Source organism: Bombina bombina, chromosome 3 (genome assembly GCF_027579735.1).
Source record: "Bombina bombina isolate aBomBom1 chromosome 3, aBomBom1.pri, whole genome shotgun sequence".
NCBI classification, from domain to species: Eukaryota; Metazoa; Chordata; class Amphibia; order Anura; family Bombinatoridae; genus Bombina; species Bombina bombina.
In genome coordinates this window covers 862,063,403-862,077,695 of record NC_069501.1, presented here as the reverse complement: position 1 = coordinate 862,077,695, position 14,293 = coordinate 862,063,403, and the positions used below count along the sequence as shown (strand labels likewise).

Here is a 14,293-nt window from a genome sequence, read left to right as displayed (position 1 = left end):
TATTATTAATAAACAGAAGTAGTAAACTTAAAACAACAAAAACATAAGGAACTGCCCAGATAGAGATATAATAAATAATTAAATAACAGGATAAAAGAAAAAGAAATTTACAGAAATCTACGCATGAGAGAAAACAAACATCTGCAGATTTAATTGGGCCCTGGGATACTATATAGACATCAGCATGCTTGGCACAGTGGAATACTCTGTGTTAACCTATTCCTTTGCACTTTTGTTCTCTGTTAGGACTGCAGCATTCCATCATCTCGTTTACATCACATCCTCATTCTCTAGTAGAATAAGGACCAGTTTTATTTGCTCTTTCAAATGAGGAGTCATATGATGCTATAAAATACAGCGCTTTAATCAAGTACTTTTTCCTGACTGATTTGAAAGTTTGCATCTAAACACTCACTTTACGTAGAAGTGCATGAATTTAAACGTGAGATAAGAAGGCAACCTGCAGAAGCTTAGATACATTTTTGCTGTTTACTGTCCCTTTAAGCCTCAAGTTAGAGATTATGACAAATTATTGTATCACGGAGATCTCTCTCTCCTACTCAGAGTATGCACCATTGAAAAAGGTGTTGGCTTACACTGAAACGTCTGGAATATAATGGTTTTAATTTTGTAAATAAAAGCTAAAGGTTTTATTTCTATGAAGTCCGGTGAGTGCTCCAATATTTTTTCCTTTGTGTGGATTAAAGGGACACTGAACCCAATTTTTTTTATTTTGTGATTCAGATGGAGCATGACATTTTAAGCAAATTTACTCCTATTATCAATTTGTCTTCGTTCTCTTGCTATCTTTATTTGAAAAAGAAGGCATCCATATGCGGCAGATGCCTGGAGCTTCAGGAGCTCCATCTCTTGGCCAGGTATGTTTGCCCTTGTGCAGTCTCTACTGCGCATGACTGCATCTGACAAACATACTTGGCCTTTTATAATATAGGATATCAAAGAAGCAATAGATAATGGGGTTATAAGTACAAAAGAGGTCAAATATTTTATTTTTCTCTATAAAAGACCCTGAAATAGCCACATTTTATTTAATCCCAAAAAGTGCACAACAATAAAAAGAATTCCCCAGGCAAATCTATAATATTGGGAATAGGACGTTTATCTGAGCAAGCCAGTAAATATGTAGAGCATGAATTAAGAACCTTTATAAAAGCATTACCTTCATATGTGAAGAATACAATGGAGATGCTACAAAGATTAGATCATCTAACCATCAATAAGAATACATGGCTAATAACGGCAGACGTTGAGTCTCTCTACACCTCCACAGAGCATAACATAGGTTTACAAGCAGTTAAATTCTTTTTAGAAGAAGGCTCTGAAGAAAACCCCTCTTACAATATCTTTATTTTACAACTGTTGGAGTTTATCTTGAGATAAACAGTACTTTTTTACCTTTTCCAATCAATCCTTCCTCCAAATCAAATAGTCTTGCATTGAGTAATGCCTTTGCTCCCATCTATGCTAATCTCTTTTTGGGATGGTAGGAGAGACAGGTAGTATTCTCAGATACCAATACCGAGGCAATAACACATGTAGATACGATACATAGATTATATATTTATCCTATTGGAAGGTACCAAAGTGGATCTGGATATATTATTAGTTAAGCTTAATGATAACTTAAATATCAAACTAACATATTCAGTCCGTTTATTTGAAGCTCAATTTCTAGATCTTACAATTAAAAAAAAAGCAGATGGAAAGTATCTACAGATTTATTCAGGAAATACTCAGCTACCAACAGTTTATTACACAATAGTGCTCATGCCCCAAATACAGTAAAATCCCTAACAGCGGGGGAATTTTTTAAAGTTCGCAGAAATTGCAATCATGACTAACTTTAAATAACAAGACAAGGAATTGGAAAACAGACAATTGGAGAGGGGTTATAGTAAAATAATTTTAAAGAGAGCTAAGTAAAGAGCAATTAATACTAATCAACAGACTCTACTACATAAAGTAAGACACAAACACATATTACACATAAACCTCAGGTACATTGAGATTCTGAACAAACACTAATGTCTTACTGATGGATAATGATCTGAAACCAGAAGTAAGAGAAAAGTACAAAGTGGATATTGAAAAACTCATAATCAAAAAAAGATTTACTGTCAAAAAGTAATTTTACAGTTGGTAAAACTAGATCTGCCTATTCAGCAGGCTCTCATCCTTGTTTTAATTGCTCTACCTGTAATTACATATATAAGACAAATACAGTACCATTTTGGACAACATAAAATTAAAGAATCTATCAGCAACACTACAGAATGGATTATTTACGCCTTATACTGTAAAAGTGAAAAAAAAAAAAAACTATGTTGGGATGACCAATAGAAAATTGAGAATCAGACTAGAACATTGGGGTTATATATATATAGTGAAATTAGGTTTATTGGATTAACAGAACACATGTTGCTTCAATATTTAGTAGAGCTAGGTTTGATGGTTGCCAGAGTAGATTTTGAGCAGTGTTTTGGGTCGATGTCTTGTTGAAATATCCAGCCCCGGCGTAACTTCAACTTTTTGACTGATTCCTCAACATTATTCTCAAGTATCTGCTGATATTGAGTGGAATCCATGCGACCCTCAACTTTAACAAGATTCCCAGTACCGGCACTCGCCACACAGCCCCACAGCATGATGGAACATCCACCAAATTTTACTGTGGGTAGCAAGTGTTTGTCTTGGAACGCTGTGTTATTTTGCCGCCAAGCATAACGCCCCTTGTTATGACCAAATAACTCAACTTTGTTTCATCAGTCCACAGCACCTTCTTCCAAAATGAAGCTGGCTTGTCCAAATGTGCGTTTGCATACCTCAAGTGACTCTGTTTGTGGCGTGTGTGCAGAAAAGGCTTCTTCCGCATCACTCTCCCATACAGCTTCTCCTTGTGCAAAGTGCGCTGAATTGTTGAACGATGCACAGTGACGCCATCTGCAGAAAGATGATGTTGTAGGTCTTTGGAGGTGGTCTGTGGGCTGTTTTTGACCGTTCTCACCATCCTTTGCTTCTCTGATATTTTACCTGGCCTGCCACTTCTGGCCTTAACAAGAACTGTGCCTATGGTCTTCCATTTCCTCGCTATGCTCCTCACAGTGGACACTGACAGGTTAAATCTCTGCGATAGCTTTTTGTAGCCTTCCCCATATCATAATGTTGATCAATCTTTGTTATCAGGTCATTTGAGAGTTGTTTTGAGGCCCCCCCCCCCATGTTGCCACTCTTCAGAGGAGAGTCAAAGAGAACAACAACTTGCAATTGGCCACCTTAAATACCTTTTCTCATGATTGGATGCACCCGTCTATGAAGTTCAAGGCTTAATGGGCTCACCAAACCAATTGTGTGTTTTAATTAATCAGTGCTAGGTAGTAACAGGTATTCAAATCAACAAAATGACAAGGGTGTCCAAATGTATGCACCTGACTAATTTTGTTTGGATGCATATTGCACATTTTCTGTTGATCCAATAAACCTCATTTCACTACTGAAAGATTACTGTGTCCTTCAGTTATTTGATAGATCAATATTATGAGATACAGTATATATATATATATATATATATATATATATATATATATATATATATATATATATATATACACACACACACATACATACAGTATATACATATATATATATATATATATATATATATATATATATATATATATATAATTAATTTTTTTAACAGAAGATAGGAATATATAAGCATTAAAGGGACAGTCAAGCCAAAAAAAACAAAAACTTTCATGATTGAAATAGAGCATGTAATTTTAACCCCTTAAGGACAAGGCCATTTTCCATTGTTTTACCCTTAAAGTGAATGTCAATTTTCAGCAATGAGTGCCCGGTTTTTAAAAATACTCTTAAAAAAAGGGGCACTTTCATTGATGAAAATTTACATTGCACCGGATTTGTAGAAATACTTACCTTTTACTTCTGCAAAGCCGGATCGCCGATCCCAGTCCCTCTATACAGACGTCAGCAATTACAAAACCGGCTTCCTCCAATCATGGCTTGCACCCCAGAGCGTCCATCTCGTGATGCCCAACTGTGATTGGAGGAAGCCAGTTTCGTCATTGCTATGGTTGTACAGCAAGAAGAAGAAGGCGGGGGATCATCGATCCGGCTTTGCAGAAGTAAAAGGTAAGTATTTCTACAAATCCAGTGCAATGTTAATTTTCATCAATGAAAGTGCCCCTTTTTTTAAGAGTATTTTTAAAAACCGGGCACTCATTGCTGAAAATTGACATTCACTTTAAGGACCAGGGCTATTTTTACATTTCTGCAGTGTTTGTGTTTAGCTGTAATTTTCCTCTTGCTCATTTACCGTACCCACACATTATATACCGTTTTTCTCGCCATTAAATGGACTTTCTAAAGATGCCATTATTTTCATCATATCTTATAATTTACTATAAAAATAAATTGTAAAATATGATGGAGAAAAAAAAAAAAAAAAACACACTTGTTCTAACTTTGACCCCCAAAATCTGTTGCACAACTACAACCACCAAAAAACCCATGCTAAATAGTTTCTAAATTGTGTCCTATGTTTAGAAATGCACAATGTTTACACATTCTTTGCTTTTTTTGCAAGTTATAGGGCAATAAATACAAGTAGCACTTTGCTATTTACAAACCACTTTTTTTCAAAATTAGCGATAGTTACATTGGAACACTGATATCTGCCAGGAATCCCTGAATATCCCTTGACATGTATATATTTTTTTTTTTAGAAGACAACCCAAAGTATTGATCTAGGCCCATTTTGGTATATTTCATGCCACCATTTCACCGCCAAATGCGATCAAATAAAAAAAATCGTTCACTTTTTCATAAATTTTTTTCACAAACTTTAGGTTTTTCACTGAATTTATTTACAAACAAGCTTGTGCAATTATGGCACAAATGGTTGTAAATGCTTCTCTGGGATCCTCTTTGTTCAGAAATAGCAGACTTATATGGCTTTGGCGTTGCTTTTTGGTAATTAGAAGGCCGCTGCGCACCACACGTGCATTTTGTCCAGCAGTGAAGGGGTTAATTAGGGAGCTTGTAGCGTTAATTTTATCTTTAATGCAGTGTAGTAGACAACCCAAAGTATTGATCTAGACACATTTTGTTATATTTCATGCCACCATTTCACTGCCAAAAGCGATCAAATAAAAAAATAGTTTACTATTTTACTAATTTTTTCACAAACTTTACATTTCTCACTGAAATTATTTACAAACAGCTTGTGCAATTATGGTACAAATGGTTGTAAATGCTTCTGTGGGATCCCCTTTGTTCAGAAATAGCAGACATATATGGCTTTGGCGTTGCTTTTTAGGCAATTAGAAGGCCGCTAAATGCCGCTGCGCACCACAATTGTATTATGCCCAGCAGTGAAGGGGTTAATTAAGTAGCTTGTAGGGAGCTTGCAGGGAATATTTTAGCTTTAGTGTAGAGATCAGCCTCCCACCGGACACATCCAACTGCCTGATCCCTCCCAAACAGCTCTCTTCCCTCCCCCACAATTGTCCCTGCCATCTTAAGTACTGGCAGAAAGTCTGCCAGTACTAAAATAAGTTTGTTTTGTTTTTTTAAATATCTATTCATCTGTGATGGACCCTCCCCCTAGCCCCCAACCTCTCTGATCTCCCCCCCAAACAGCTCTCTAACCCTCCCCCCGCTACCTATTTGCTGCCATCTTGGGAACTGGTAGCTGTCTGCCAGTACCCAGTGTGCCCCCCAAAAATGTGATAGAATGAATATATATATATATATATTTATTTTTTATTTATTTTAAAAAAGGATCGCTTTTTCTGTAGTGTAGCAGCCCCCCCTCAATACCCCCTCCCCCCAGATCATTTTATATTTATTTTTATATATATATATATATATATATATATATAAATAAATATATAAATATATATATATATATTTATATTTCCCCCCCTGCCTCTTCGCAACATTGGTAGCAGTGGTTGCTGCACGCGTTCCCGCAGACCCCCCCACACACACACACGCTCCCAGCATGCACATTTGCATACACAGGAACCGGGTGCCGGGTAGCGATGGGCCGCCCACCCGCCTCCCTGCTAATCTCCAACCCACCAACGATCGGCACTATCGCTACCGGTGCAGAGAGGGCCACAGAGTGTCTCTCTCTGCATCGGATGGTTGAAAAAGGGTATTACAGGATGCCTCAATATCGAGGCATTACTGCAATACCCTGATTCATAATGTACACATATAACTTACATTTCTCGATTTCCCACTAATACTGATGTGGCTCTTATTCTTATTTCAAATATCTTTTTCTGTTGAAGAAATGTAACAATTTTAATCTTCTAAGTTACAAACAGTCTTGCTAAGGAGTTTATCAGGTTTTTTTTTTACGTATCGGGTTTATTATAAGTTGAAAGTAAATGTGAACGCAAGAGAGCAAGCGCAATTACAGCATCCTCAGAGTTCCGGTTAACTATTTTGAAAAACAAAAAAGAACCAAAAAACACATTTACAAAGTACAGTATAAAAAAAAAAAAAAAAAAAAAAAAAGTATAAAAAGATGTATATTGTACCAAAATACCATCAGATATATGTAGAAATATATATTTATGAATAAATAGAACATATCCTGTTATGTGCAGAACATTGTAATGTGGAATATGCATATTTTCATGTCGGGTTAGCGCACTTGAGAATATGCATTTGAGTTTGCGCATGAGTTGGGTCTTTTTTTTCAAAATTTTTTGCTCCATTGACTTCTATGGGGGATTACGTTAACGTGATTGTTATATCCTAACTTCCGCTTTTGAGGGCATCTAGTTAGCAGGCAAGAGAAAACATTTAACTTTCACTTGCAATACAAAGCGCTACCTTACACGTTAAATACCGCTCCACTTGTAATCTGGCCCTATGACGTTCCAACCAATGAAAATGAGTAGCGGGGTTGAATTATATGGCAACCAGCCAATCACAAACAAGTAGGAAATTATGTATCAGGAAGATACTAACCAAACTTTTTTTGTTTCATGTACTTTTTAATAGAGTTCATATCCCTTTAATGGAGTCAACAGTAGTTGATATTTAGACGTTCTGGATAGAGGGAGAAGGGGAGAGGATAAGGTTAGTTTTGGAGATGGAGAGCTTTACATAACATAAGAATGTCAGAATGAGATGCTAGATAGATAGACGGAATCTGTTGGCGCTTTATAAATAAAGAATAATAATAATAATCAATGTCACTACGTTTAAATGTTTAACTTTTTTTTTTTTTCTTTCTAAAATGTCTTATTTAAGTATGTTATTCAGAATACCTTTAAATTTATAAGGGAGAGTGATGCTGTATACTCACAAAACGTAATCGGGATTACATTTGCCTACCTGATTTCTAGAGAGCCTGCTGTGCATAAAATATAACTTTTATTAAAATATTTTATTTTTTTTTGTAAAAATTAAAATCAATTATCCTTGGTTTATACTGATGAATAGATCTGTAATAAACACCCATCAAACGTTGTGTGAATATGGTGCTTAATAATAGACTATGACAAAATATTGGATCTCTCACTCTCTCACTCACTCTCTCTCACACTCTCACTCACACTCTCTCTCTCTCTCTCTCTCTCTCTCACACTCTCACTCTTGTATTAGTGGGTGAATTTAACCACCAATCAGCAAGAAAAACCCATGTTGTTCACCAAAAATGGGCCGGCATCTAAACTTACATTCTTGCTTTTCAAATAAAGATACATGAAGAAAATTTGATAATAGGAGTAAATTAGAAAGTTGCTTAAAATTGCATGCTCTATCTGAATCACAAAAGAAAAAAATTGGATTCAGTGTCCATTTAATATAAGTGTATCTGTTACCATGTGCCTTTAGTATGAATATAAAGTGGAAACATTTGTAGCTGCACAAATTTTTGACATCTCCCCCAAAATTGTATATAGTAACAGTTACGATTGTAACAATGGCTTAATACATTTGTAAATTTCTCCTGACGTTTGGCAATTGATGATTGTAATCTTTCATATTGTAATGCACAGTATATACAATTAGTCTTCAAAAACAGGGGCAGTTTCATTGATTTCATATATTTTTTTTTTTTTTTTTTAAACGCTTCCTTTGTTAAATATTTACCATTTAGAGATGATAAACATTGCGTAATTTCTCAGTCCACATCTCATCCTTTTACCTGTGCGATGACGAATCTGGTTTCATCCAATCGTTGCATGCCTCACATGGCGACCGCTATTGCGGCCTCGAAATAATGGCATACATGTCATATCAACAGAAATAAACCCAGATTTTATTAATACAAGGAACCCTTCATGAATCCCACTCCACCCCTTGATGTGTTTCACTTGGAGGTTTTGTTAAAGGTAGCTCTCCGCCGATCCGATCCAAATTCACACAGAACATACAATTTTACTTCTATTCAGACCAGCAGTGCACAGCCCCTAATAATGTTACAAAGATAAAGTTATAAAGCACAATACAAATTAAAAGGAGTAACAATTAAACATCTTCAAATTGTAAAATATTTTTTAATTAAAACCATGTTGTCTTTATCTTCTGCTACCAAGCTTTTTAAATTTTGATAGTAAATGGTGTAAGAGTTTTATAAATCACATATGGTAATTACTTCACTGTTCGAAAACTGTTCATCCGATGGATGGGCTTCATGAAGGGACACTAGTTTTCCAATCTCTGGTTTCATGTCACTTAGCAGGAGTCTTAAATTGCCATAGTCAAGATCTGGAGTTGATTTCTTTGCTTGGAGCATCGTTGTACTACTGCACCAATAAATCTATTTTATAGAAAGTGTATTCTATTTACCAAAGTGTTATGTAGTGCACCACCAGATTATTTCTGAAGACAGAAGACTCAAAACCTTAGATGGTTGACTGGGTATAAAGCTACTTACCAAACAGTTCTTTACTGTGCTTCCTGCTACTACACAAGAACTCTAAACTGTGCAATTAATGTTAATATGTGCTAATGTACAGTGCTGGCAAAAAAGAACGCAAGCCTACAGTACAAGTAGCTGCACTTTATCATAGTGAGAGAAAGTGCAAGTTGCTGATATACCTGAACTATCATAGAAGAAAAAGCCTGGAAATCAAAGAGTAGTAAAACTTCCAATACAAAGGCCTCTAGTTATGAAGCCGTCTACTTATCTGCATTCGTCGACCCAATACGTTGGCCTAAGCTCGCCTACCATCGCCGCCGTGGACCTGAATACGTTCGCCAAAGTTATCAAAAAAGCTGTCAAGAAGCCGCGCACCAAGTACGGAGCGATGAGCGGCGGACTGTTGTTAACTGACAGTCATCGATCTCGCTGCTCATCGGCTTCTTGACCTTTTTTTTTTTTTTTTTTTTAAAGCCTGTCACTAAGCACCCACACTAAACTACACTGTTTTACCCCCTAAAGCGCCGCTCCCGGACCCCGCCACCACCTACATTATACCTATTAACCCCTATCCTGCCCCCCACTACACCGCCGCCACCTATATTCAAGTTATTAACCCTTATCCTGCGGATCCCGGACCCGCCCCAACTAAATAAATTGTTTAACCCCTAAACCGCCGCACCCCGAGCCTACCGCCACCTATATTAAAGTTATTAACCCCTATCCTGTCCCCCCCCACTACACCGCTGCAACCTACATTAAACTCATCCAAGATGGCGTCCCTCGAATTCCGATTGGCTGATAGGATACTATCAGCCAATCGGAATTAAAGTAGGAAAAATCTGATTGGCTAATTGAATCAGCCAATCAGATTGAAGTTCAATCCGATTGGTTGATCCAATCAGCCAATCGGATTGAGCTCGCATTCTATTGACTGATCGGAACAGCCAATAGAATGCAAGCTCAATCCGATTGGCTGATTGGATCAACCAATCGGATTGAACTTCAATCTGATTTTCTGATAGAATCCTATCAGCCAATCGGAATTCGAGGGACGCCATCTTGGATGACGTCCCTTAAAGGAACCTTCATTCGTCGTTCAGTCTTCGGTTGAAGAGGATGGCTCCCCGTCGGCTCCTTGGAAGATGGCTGGATGAATGAAGATTAAAGGCGCCGCATGGATGAAGACTTCTGATGGATGGATGACCTCTTCTGCGCCACTTGGATAAAGAATTTGGCTCGGCTGGGTGAAGACGACTCAAGGTAGGGAGATCTTCAGGGGGTTAGTGTTAGTTTTTTTTAAGGGGGGTTGGGTGGTGGGTTTTAATGTTGGGGGGGGGGTTGTATTTTTTTTTTACAGGTAAAAGAGCTGATTACTTTGGGGCAATGACCTGCAAAAAGCCCGTTTAAGGGCTGGTAAAAGAGCTGGTTACTTTGTAATTTAGAATAGGGTAGGGCATTATTTTATTTTGGGGGGCTTTATTATTTTATTAGGGGGCTAAGATTAGGTGTAATTAGTTTAAACTTCTTGTAATTCTTTTTTATTTTCTGTAATTTAGTGTTTGCTTTTGTACTATAGTTTAGTTTATTTAATTTTAGGTAATTGTAGTTAATTTAATTAATTTAATGATAGTGTAGTGTAAGGTTTAATTGTAACTTAGGTTAGGATTTATTTTACAGGTAATTTTGTAAGTATTTTAGCTAGGTAGTTATTAAATAGTTAATAACTATTTAATAATTATTGTACCTAGTTAAAATAAATACAAAGTTGCCTGTAAAATAAAAATAGCTACAATATAATTATTAGTTATATTGTAGCGATCTTAGGGTTTATTTTACAGGTAAGTATTTAGTTTTAAATAGGATTAATTTAGTTAATACGAGTAATATTATTTAGATTTATTAAAAAAATATTTACGTTAGGGGGGGTTAGGTTTAGACTTAGGGGTTAATAATTTTAATATAGGTGGTGGCGGCGGTATAGGGGGGCAGGATAGGGGTTAATAACTTTAATATAGGTGGCGGCGGGGTCCGGGAGCAGCGGTTTAGGGGTTAAACAATTTTAGTTGCGGCGGGGGCCGCGATCCGCAGGGTAGGGGTTAATACGTTTATGTAGGTGGCGGCGGTATAGGGGGCGGCAGATTATGGGGTTAATATGTATAATGTAGGTGGCGGCGGGGTCCGGGAGCGGCGGTTTAGGGGGTAATAAATTTATTTAGTTGCGGCAGTGTAGGGGGGGGGCAGATTAGGGATGTTTGGACTCTGGTACATGTTAGGGTGTTAGGTGCAGACATCTCCCATAGGAATCAATGGGATATCTGGCAGCAGCGAACATGATCTTTCGCTATGGTCAGACTCCCATTGATTCCTATTGAAATCCAGGTACGCTGGCCCGGAATAGTGTTAGTAGTTTGATAACTACCAAAAGTAGTCAGATTGTGCCGAACTTGCGTTCGGAACATCTGTAGAGACGTAACCATTGATCTATGTCGGACTGTTACGTTACTATATTCTACTTTTGCCGGGCAGTAGGGGTTGATAACTAAGGCGAATCAGCCTCGCCACAAATACGCTGCGGAATTCCAGCGTATTTGCGGTTGACGGCTTGATAACTAGAGGCCAAAGTGAGAAAGTTGTTCTGCTTTGAACATCTAGGATAAAGCAAAGCAAATTACAATTATTATGCTTGGAGGGGCTCATTAGCAGCCTAGGGTAATGCCAGTGCCCCCCTTCCGCCTTTTTCCTATTAGTGTCCCCCTTAGTAATCCCACCTTATTACTACCCACTTACAATTACTAGTCCCTTTCTACTCTTTCAATCACAAGGAGGACATTCTATACAGGTCGTATATATGATCAAAGCAATCTCACATGATTATTAGCTATTTCCCTTTGTTGATTTACAGGATCAATATACATGTTGCAACTATATTAGCTGTTTTAGCAATACATTACGATAATGATTATCCCACTGCAGTGGTAGTAATATATTTGTTCATACCATGACAATTTGCAATAATTTTTCAGTATGTTTGTTACTATGTAAATAAATTTGCCGCTGACAAGAACTTATGTGCATCCGTTTGTTTGTTTCTTGATGGCTTTTAGCCAAACACCTACTAAAGTAAAATGAAGCTCTATAGAGTGCTGCAATCCCCCATCTTTACACAGTATCTCATATAGCTCTACTGTGGCTTTTCTTCTTCTAACATATTTTGTAGCTATTAATGTTTTTGGGGGTCTGCACCTGATCTAAGAACGGATAATTACCGCTTGGATCCTAAATAAACAAAATATAATTACTGTTAAACACCTTGGTCTGTTTAAACAGGAAGGTGTCAGTATTCCTCTCCCAATACTTGCTTTGTAAATTATACATATTAGGAGCAATAGGGAGGATTCCCATAGTGCTCTTTCCCTTAGGGATTGAAGGAAAAAATATTTTTGTTTAACACACAATTATATTAGTGTGTTGATAGAATTTCATTTTGGTGTTTGGCGGAGACTGATTTTGAAACAACCAAATATGGCCTTTACACTATCCGATGAACAATGGGAGGCAGAGTTAAAGGAGTCTTTGACTAATACCAAGTTAGATAGTAGCGATCTAGAAACAAATGTGTTTAACGCCTTTAAGAAATATAAAGGGTGTATAGTTAAGCAAGTAAAGCTCAGAGCAGAAAACTCAAGTCTTGTCAACTATGTTGAGAAGAAAAAATTGTCCCTAGAGGGTTAAGATTATTTCTGGATCCTGGGTTTAATGCAAGAGAAGAAGAGGGTGGCCTGGAGTTTCTAGAAGAATGGAATGGTAAATTATCTGCTTGTGCACTTGACATGATAGACATGCTGATTAAGAGAAACCATAAGAGGCTAGATAAAATAAAAGATGATGTAGAACAAGCATTACAAGTTGTAAATAAATTTGAGAATGATCCAAACTTTGCAAAATTAAAAGAAGAAACAAAAACACATATCTCTAGGTTACAAGCAGAAATAAAAGTGAGGAAGTGTAGAAAATTACATAGAGATTAGGAAGATTACCAAAATAAAAAAGTTTATGTCTATAGGTTTGATAAGGGCTCTTACGACTCGGGTACTGATGCTTCTGATTTAGACACAGATACTGAAAGACAGTCAAAAAACGATGGAGGTTCTGGGTTACAAACCACAGATATAGGAGGAGGGGAGAAAGAGGAGGTGGAATAAGGGATATGAGTCAACAAGAGAGAAGATACCCTCAACGAAATCAGAGAGGGAGAGGGGAGAATCAACGACAGGGAATGAGAAACAGGGGGAGACCACGAAGGAGACCATATCAGGGATATTAAAAACAGAGAGTAAAAGTAATCTACAAATTATAAATCTCTCTTCTTTTAGGTTAAAGTTAACTCACATTGAGGTTTTAAAAAAGGGACTAACTTTCTGCCCATCAAACAAACTAGACAAGTTTGAACTAGTGAAAGATCTTCACCTTTTTGCTAGAAAAATAGTTCTACATTATACTATGCATCAACATAAATCAGAACAGAGAAAAGATGAGGAAACACTAAAGGTATTAGAATCCCTCCTGAATGAAAATGAAGATAGGGAGGAATTTGTAAAAGGCTGCAGAAACTTAAAAACTAATCTGCAACCGAAATCAACATATATGCCTTCGTTAGCACAGGTTCCCATTGTCTCAATGTTTGTTAAAGCGGTTGAGAAAGAAATTGAAAAACTACCTGAAGACTGGACTCAGTCTGACAACTTAGTTCTTTTAATGCTTGTCTTTCTTTAAAGCTTAAGTACAGCAAAGGGGGTAATTTATAAGCCAGCTGATAAGGGCGGTAATCTAGTCCTCCTAGATGAGTCTTTTTACCTTAACAAAGTAAAGAGACAATTAAATGATAGATTACAGTATGAAAAACTTTCAAAAAATCCCATGACATCAATGAAATCTAAACTTAATAGAATCCTACAAGATGCTAAGATGGATGGTCTCATCTCTGTAAAGGAATTTCAATTCCTTAGTCCAACTCACCCTGTAATGCCCACTTTTTATGTAATTCCAAAAATACATAAAAATCCTACCAGTCCCCCTGGGAGACCAATAGTCTCGGGGATTGGCAGTATCAGTGAACATATTGGTGAATATGTAGATATCTTTCTCAGACCTTTCCTTCTCTCCCTCCCCTCCTATGTAAAAGATACCCCAGACCTCCTAAGAAAGTTGGATGGTATATCAGTTAAAACAGAAACAATCTTGGTGTCTTTAGATGTTGAAAGTCTCTATTCTTCAATACCGCATACAATAGGGATAGAAGCATCAAAAAATTTCTTAAAACAAGAGGACCAGAGAATGATAGACATACTGCTTTTGTTGTTG

The 14,293-nt window shown here is 37.0% G+C and overlaps 1 protein-coding gene across 1 annotated transcript in view; it reads right to left on the bottom strand.

Annotated features, from left to right (window-relative positions):
- The window catches only part of UGGT2 (UDP-glucose glycoprotein glucosyltransferase 2), a 991,813-nt gene that overhangs the window by 963,763 nt on the left and 13,757 nt on the right, over positions 1 to 14,293 (bottom strand). The gene's annotated exons all lie outside the window — the stretch shown is intronic.